Here is an 8,234-nt window from a genome sequence, read left to right as displayed (position 1 = left end):
GAAAGAAATTAGTGTTTAAAGCCAAGCAAGAAAATCACTTAATTTGTTGTGTTATCACAGAGGATGGTCTGAATACAGTATTTTACTGTGAAATAATACAGTAACATGTTGTGCAATCCTGGTAATCATGTATCCTGTACATTCACAGTAATTAACTGTGCCTGCATTGATTTCACTGTGAAATTCAAAATGACAGTATTATATCGTGAACATTACAGGTAAAGACTGTAAAGTGGTAAAACAGTAATTTATTGTAAAATATTACAGCTAAATATTGTGGAATCATGGTAATATTTTACAGTGCAGGTAAAGGTGCCAATATTTATGATTTAGCCAGGTAGCTTTGACAGTGTTTGTACACAGGTCTGAATAAGTAATACGAATGAGTTTGATAATTTACAGGTCTTGTTTTTTAAATGTATGCTCAGATAGAGGGATGCTCATTGTACCCAGCCGCTGCATGCATCATATCAAATATTAAATGTATTATTGAAAACAAATAAAGGTCCATTAAAGGTTTGAAATCTTAAACTTGAAAATGAGTCCCCTCTTCACCCCTCTACCACCATCCTGGTGACCAGGTAATGTTTCATCTTACATAAAGTGCACATACTCTACAGTAACAGTTAATCACATGCATTTTTTTGGTAATCATTATGGACAAGTGTTGTTATATACTGTTTGACTGCAAACATTAAAAGCAAAAGGCCTACATATCTTATGCATTACTTGTTTTAGATCTTGGCTGATCAGGGTTTTACTCTGAAAGATGAGTTTGCCTTACTTGGTGCCAGTCTCGAAACCCCAGCCCCAAGAGTCAAGAATGAAATCAACATTTCGGATTCATATTGGTAAGTATATATTCATTATCCACAGACTGGTAAACTATTGCACATATCGATATGATGGAAAATAAATTAACTCTTTTACTAAATTAAGTTATATAAAAAACAGCACTAACGGAGTGTAGCAAATTGTATAACAGTGCAAACAAAGTACTTAACAAACGATTACTCAGAACAATGGTAAAATGTGAAGTTTTATACTTGAAAATATTTTTAAAACAACTGATGGGTGAACAGAACGGGTCATCGGTGTGCTGAAGCGAAGATTCCACATCCTGGATGGGCCGCTCCCTGTTTGCTTCGTAAAGACCCTGCGGGACGAGATGGAGAACAGGGATGTAGCCACCATTGACAAGATAGTACATACCTGTCATACTTGGTCAACATGTCAGGTAGCATTGTGTTCAATACAAACAGACAGGGGGATGTATAGGTCAAATCAGTCCTGCTGTATTTTCTCTTTGAGTCACTTAGTTTGGGCCATGGCAGCAAAATAACAACTCTTCAATGACTATCCTTCAGCTTTTTAAATCTACCTTACTGCTCTGCTCTCCTTCCAGGAATGACAGTTGACACCACGTAATTATTCTGTAAATATAAACTATGTATTAGGAATTGTCTTAGCTAGTATTAACCTAACAGCCACCTAACAACAAATGCTCGCAAATGTTAATGAACTATAATTATAAATAGTTGTTTAGGTTTTGTGTTTTACCTGAAGCTCCTGTTCTGTGTCTGACACAGCACTGTCTGTTGACTCCTGAAATTGTTATACATAATTTGTGATTATTTGTATTGTTTCATAATATTTGTGTGCCATGTATTACATAGTATAAAGATATAACAGACAGTGTATTTGCAGTCTCTAAGGAAAATATTTTATACCTGAAGCTCCAGCTCTGTATCTGGGATTGTGGTTCCCGCCAGCTGTGGGTAGATGTGCCTGGCCCAAAAACGGCTAATGGTGTCCACTGCCTGACCCTGAAAATCTTCATCTTGTTGGACACGGAAGATAACGGTTTGCTTTGGCGTCCAGGTGATGAAGTCTGCATAGGTTGTTTTGCACACAAACATCTGCATCTGCACCTGTAAAAAAAAGAGGAAGAAAAAGTACAGCATAGACTCCAACTACTTACCTGCAATTAAGAAAACACAGATAATACAATTCCTTATGAGTTGTTATTTATTGTATTACCTGGATGTAGTAGCTGTGGTTGGTCCTCAGCGACAACAACGTGTCCAGATGTCCTCTCTTGTCTGCTGGCCAGTGATCAGCTGACAAATCACTATTCCACTTCAAGGGGCACTTTACTTCAACCACCCCCTTTCCACAGCAAACGCAGTGTACATAAGCATCACAGCTTACACCAATGTAGGGCTTCTCTCTGTACACTCGGAAGCCTGCCCGTTGAATACTGATGCTTGTGTGGGGTTTATATATGTCACTGGAGATGTTAATTAAAGTGGGTGCTGTATATGCCGTTGTAAGGCCCAGTGCATACTTGTATGTCTCAATTGCATCCTCTTCATGTTCCCTACCCCAAATGATGCCTGGTGTTTTCAGCGGATTTTTGCGTGACTCTTTCTGCACAATATCCCTCAGCAGTGATTTTGATGGTTTCTCAAGAGATGTGTGGATAACTCTGTGTGCTGATGTACCTGTCACCTTCCCAACCATCTGCTGGTGCCAAGATGAACATTCTGCCTGGTCTTTTGTCTCTTCCTCTATTGCCTGTACCTGATCATCTGAAAATTCTGACAGATGTTGGTACCAAGGCTTTGGTTTGAAAGGGTCTGCAAAAGCCTTGAAAGTGCTCAGACCAACAGGCAGTTCTCCAGAGGCAGACAGCATTTCCAAGAACTGTTGTTTATTTTCTTCATTCGCCATTGGAATGACCATGCAGTTTGTTCCTGTGTCCCTTTTGTTGGCTTTGTCTCCATAGAAGTCTATATTGATGACCATGTCTGCCTCAACTTTTTTCGTGCAGACTTTATTCCAGGCACAGGCGATGCTGGTTGTATACTTGTATATCCAAGGCGAACTGATGCCTCCAACTTAAAAAGCAGGGCTCCGACATGGGAACAATTTTCTCCTAGTCTAGAGTAAAACATATATTTTTTAAATAAATACTTTTTCGCCAAATAACAAAAGCATATCTTCCCTTCTGAAGGATTACATAGGTGGCATTGTGACTGTACTATTAGTGTTATGAAGTCAGCTTACCCTGCCATGCAATCACAGTGAGCAGCTGTGACCTCTCCAGTATTGTTAACAGCAACCCAGGTGTTGTGGGGTTTATCTGTAACTCTCCATGATGGCTTTACATGGGTCTTGAAGACTGTTGTGTCAGCACAGAGTTTGTGGTGAAGAACCACATCCACCCAGCCACTGGTAAAAAAGGTATGTGCTTCCAGAGACCTGAAGTTCTTCATTGAACTTGCTGTGTAAATCCCTAGAGGACAAGTTAGCAGACACAAATCTCTAAACCAGAGGGACAAAAAGTACTTATTGGTTTAAATCCAGACAACGGCCAATCATAAAAGAGGAAGGGTGTAACCAATTAGATTTGGCGTTACTGGGACACGGTACGACCACTTCCTAACATTTCTCCGCGAGTGAGAGCAGGCCAGAGTTTCATGAGCAGAAGAGCAGGAATTGCTCGCGAGAGCGCAGGAGAGCAAGGAGAGCTCATGTAGATGCTGCACATGCTCAAGGCATGTTTCTCCCCTGCAGGCTTCAATATTGCTCTCGCAAACATCCAATCACAGAGCTTGAGGACTATCATGGGGTTTGTCAAGCGAAGCGGAGAGAATTCTTACTTCCGGGTGTACAATTCTCTAAAGCAAATGAGCTGCTCCGACCCTCGGTCCTGACGGACTCCAACTTGTGTTTATTAATCAAACAAATAAATAAACACAAGGATAATTATGTGTTATTGTTGAGTAAATGGAGAATTGCACAGGGGAAAATAACGTATGCCAGAATTTTAGATGTGGATTATGTTAAACTAATATGTTTGCGCTGTGGACCAACACTATACATTGACGGGGAAGGGGGTAGCAATAAAGATAACACCATTAAACAGTTACACAACATAACAGAAATAATATCGATAGCAGCGTCCCTAGCAACCACCTTGGTAACAATGAAAATGTTGAATGGACACAATTTACTGAAGTAATCTTCGTAATAACTAGCAAACTAAAGATCATGTACATCCACTGCACACATAATCTGAAATAACAACTCATATTTCTCGCATCAAATGACATCAAAACACATTTTAAAGCCAAACTAACTGTTACACTCCTCGTAAAGAGACTCAAAACTTGAACCCGCTATGCAAGAACACTTGGGACGGAGACTTAGGTGAAGTGTCAAAAAGACTGGATTTATTTAAGTCCTCAAAAAACAGGCAGGAGACATTGTAAACTCTCAACAGAGTGGGAAGAACGTGGAGCAGGGCTGAGACGGAGGTTGGGCTGGACGTGGCAGGCAGGACGGAATGGAATATGGAGTTTCTGGAACAGGCACAAAACAGAACAGGATTAGTATATGAAAACATACAACTGGAAGAGTATACAAAAAGACTAGCAATTCTAGTCAGCCAGAACTGGAGTTTACCACTGTGAGTATACGAAGAACTGGCGAAGTCTGATGATCGAACCGGAGTTTTAAGCAGCAGCAGGTGAGTAGTGGTAATCAGTGATGATGATAAACAGGAGCGGAGGTGAGTTGGCGGGAAACGGAAAGTAGGTCAACCACGCCCAGCCAGGAAGACAGACAAACAGAAAAAAGGAGAAGGAGATACTGCAATTCCTCACAGTACCCCCCCCCCCCTCAATGGGAGCCACCTGGCGACCACCAGGCTTGTTTGGATGAGCCCTGTGAAAGGCCCTCACCATGATTGGGTCCAGGACACGGGAACGAGGAACCCAGCATCGCTCCTCGAGGCCATAACCCTCCCAGTCCACCAGATACTGGAAACCCCTGCCCCGACGTCTGACGTCCAAAAGACGGTGCACCGTATAAGCAGGGTGATTGTCGAGGATACGGGCGGAAGGAGGGGGTAAGGCCGGAGGGCTCAATTCACTGGTGTGAACCTGCTTAATCTGAGACACGTGGAAAGTGGGGTGAATTCTCAGAGCTCTGGGAAGCTTTAACCGAACCGCGGAAGGGTTAATGATCCTTAGGATGGGAAAAGGACCAATGAAGCGTGGGGAAAGCTTCTTGGACTCAGAGATGAGAGAAATGTTGCGGGAGGACAACCAGACTGACTGGCCTGGGACGTATAGAGGAGCTGCCTTTCTGTGACGGTTGGCTGATCGCTGGTTCCGTGCCGAAGTCTGGAGAAGGGCAGATCGTGTATCTCTCCAGATTTTCTGACAACGACGCACATGCTGCTGGACTGAGGGAACTGCTAAGTCTCGCTCCTCTTCGGGGAACAGGGGCAGCTGGTACCCTAATGAAGCCTCAAAGGGGGAGAGACCAATAGCGGAGCAGGTGAGTGCGTTGTGGGAGTACTCAACCCAGGAGAGATGAGAGCTCCAAGTAGAGGGGTTTGGGTCGGTGATGCAGCGGAGAGCTGACTCCAGGTCCTGATTAGTTCGTTCTGTTTAACCGTTTGATTGGGGGTGATATCCAGGCTGACTGAGGCTCCTAGGGATTGACAAAACTCCCTCCAAACTCGAGAGGTGAACTGAGGACCGCGGTCTGAGACAATGTCGGCAGGTTTTAAATTCTTGGAGCCAGGGCGGAAGGTGAGGCAAAAGTCGAAGCGACAGAAGAACAGAGCCCATCTGGCCTGTCGGGAATTCAGTCGCTTCGCCGACTGGATGTAGGAGAGATTCTTGTGGTCCGTCCAGACCAGGAAAGACTGCTTGCTGCCTTCGAGCCAGTGTCTCCACTCCTCTAGTGCCAACTTAACAGCCAGAAGCTCCCTGTTACCAACATCATAATTGCGCTCCGCAGGAGAGAGGCGACGTGAAAAAAAAGCACAGGGATGGAGGATGTTATCAGGACCAGCCGTCTGAGACAAAACTGCTCCTACTCCAGTATCAGATGCGTCCACCTCCACAACAAACTGCTTCTCTGTGTCTGGCTGAATAAGGATGGGAGCTGAGGTGAACAAGGACTTTTGTTTGATGAAAGCTCTGTTAGCCTCTGGAGTCCAACAGAACGTGATGTTGACGGAGGGGAGTCTAGAGAGAGGTGCAGCTACCTTACTGAAGTTCCGGATGAAGCGACGGTAAAAGTTGGCAAATCCCAGAAACCTCTGGAGCTCCCTCCTTGTAGTTGGGACTGGCCACTCCACCACTGCCTTGATCTTTCCAGGGTCTGCCTCCACCTTGCCCTGGCTGATGATGTAGCCCAGGAAGCTGATCCGGTTCTGGTGGAACTCGCACTTCTCTACCTTAACATAGAGCTTGTTCTCCAGCAGTCTCTGTAGGACCCTGCGGACATGGTTCTCGTGTTCCTCCTGATTCCTGGAGAAAATCAGGATGTCGTCTAAGTAGACAAAGACAAAGCGGTTAAGGAAGTCACGCAAGACATCATTGATCATAGCCTGGAAAACTGCTGGGGCGTTAGTGAGACCAAAAGGCATGACCAGATATTCAAAATGGCCCAATGGAGTGTTAAACGCTGTCTTCCATTCATCCCCCTGGCGGATGCGGATCAGATGATAGGCGTTTCGAAGGTCAAGCTTGGTGAACAGGGTTGCCTCTTGGAGAGGTTCAAAAGCTGAGGTGAGAAGGGGTAATGGGTACTTGTTCTTGACCGTGATATTGTTTAACCCCCGAAAGTCTATGCAAGGTCGTAGCGACTTATCCTTCTTGCCTACAAAGAAGAACCCGGCACCCACAGGAGAAGAGGAGGGACGAATAATACCAGCAGCCACAGAGTCCGTGATATAAAGCTCCATAGCCTCCCTCTCAGGACGGGACAGATTGTAGAGGCGGCTGGAGGGTAGAGGAGCTCCAGAGAGCAGATCAATTGGGCAGTCGGTGGGTCGGTGGGTCGGTGGGGAGAGGGCCCTCTCTTTGCTGAAGACCCAACGCAGGTCGTGGTAAGTAGTAGGAACACCAGTCAAATCTACAGATGCATCAGGGCAGACAACAGGATTTGGGGAAACAGAAGTTGAAGGTATGGCAGAACACAGGCAGTTAGCGAGACAGTGCTGATCCCATTCAATAATCCTTCCCTTAGCCCAATCAATGTGTGGGTTGTGAGTACATAGCCACGGGTAACCCAAAACCAGAGGTGTAGAAGGAGAGGATATTACCTTAAACTGGATAAGTTCACGGTGGTTTCCGGAGGTGATTAAAGTCACAAGGGGTGACTGTGCTGTGACTGAGGAGATGATTTGTCCATTTAGAGCATAGGCAGTTAACGGTTCCTCTAGCGGCTCCAAGCAGAGTCCCAGCTGTTCAGCTAGCTCCTGGTCCAAAAAGCTATCCTCCGCACCAGAATCAATGAGAGCCTGGAGAGGCAATGTCATAGAACTAACACAGAGCTTGGCGGGAATAAGAAAACGAGTCAAGGATGGGGTTAGAGATGATTGCTGTGGACTCGTCAGGACCCCCAATCTTACTGACGAGCCTCCCAGTTTGGACGTACTGGGCAGTTGGGAATGCTATGCCCAGTCTTTCCACAATACAGGCATTGGCCTGCACCTATCCGGTGCTGACGCTCCTCCAGAGAAAGTCTAGCACGACCCAGTTGCATGGGCTCCTCCTGAGAAGAGGTGCGCACGCTGGACGACGGGGGAAAAGAGGGAGGTCTAGACACCGAGTGAGCAGAGTAGGAGGAAGAACTGGGCTTACTGAGTGAGACTGGTGAATCCCTCCGTGTTCGCTCAGCTCGGCGCTCCCGCAGACGACCGTCCAAACGAGACACTAAGGAGATCAGCTCTGAGAGATCCGCTGGAACGTCTCGTGCTGCCAATTCGTCCCGAAGCTGGTCCCTTAATCGTCTTAAAAACACCGCCTTGAGAGCCGCCTCGTCCCAACGAGCCTCTGCAGCGAAATGTGTGAAACTCGATGGAGTAATCAGCCACTGTCCGGCTTCCTTGTTGCAGGCTAAGCAGCTTATTCTCGGCGGAGCCAGAGGAGTTGGGATGATCAAAAACAGCTGAGAACCGATCAGAGAAGCCCTCAAAACGTAGAGTGTCAAAATCCACCGAAGAGTTTAAAGCCTCTGCCCAGGTTAAAGCTCTCCCGCGGAGCAACCCCAAAACAAAATTAATCCTTGTTGCTTCAGCAGCAAATGCAACAGGATGCTGGCGAAAAACCTTGTTACATTGAAACAAAAAACCTCTGTATTTCTCCACATCTCCGTGAAATGGCTCAGGATCGGTGATAGGAAAATCCTGGCGAGGAGGGGGCAAA

At 45.7% G+C, this 8,234-nt stretch overlaps 1 long non-coding RNA gene across 2 annotated transcripts; it reads right to left on the bottom strand.

Moving 5' to 3' along the window:
* Positions 1 to 1,094: 1,094 nt before the first annotated feature.
* Positions 1,095 to 1,825, bottom strand: LOC117553153. 2 transcript variants are annotated; one of them, XR_004570084.1, is made up of 4 exons: positions 1,731 to 1,825; positions 1,561 to 1,605; positions 1,382 to 1,433; positions 1,095 to 1,156 (listed from the first exon to the last, which is right to left on the bottom strand). It is a non-coding gene; the product is annotated as an uncharacterized LOC117553153 (long non-coding RNA). The 2 variants fall into 2 exon arrangements; XR_004570083.1 differs by lacking the exon at positions 1,382 to 1,433 and having other exon boundaries at positions 1,097 to 1,156; positions 1,731 to 1,823.
* Between the last annotated feature and the right edge of the window lie 6,409 nt (positions 1,826 to 8,234).

The sequence above is a fragment of the Gymnodraco acuticeps genome, unplaced genomic scaffold (assembly GCF_902827175.1).
Source record: "Gymnodraco acuticeps unplaced genomic scaffold, fGymAcu1.1, whole genome shotgun sequence".
Lineage (NCBI taxonomy): Eukaryota > Metazoa > Chordata > Actinopteri > Perciformes > Bathydraconidae > Gymnodraco > Gymnodraco acuticeps.
Note: the sequence above shows the minus strand (reverse complement) of the source record. Positions and strands in the feature narration are given on the sequence as shown.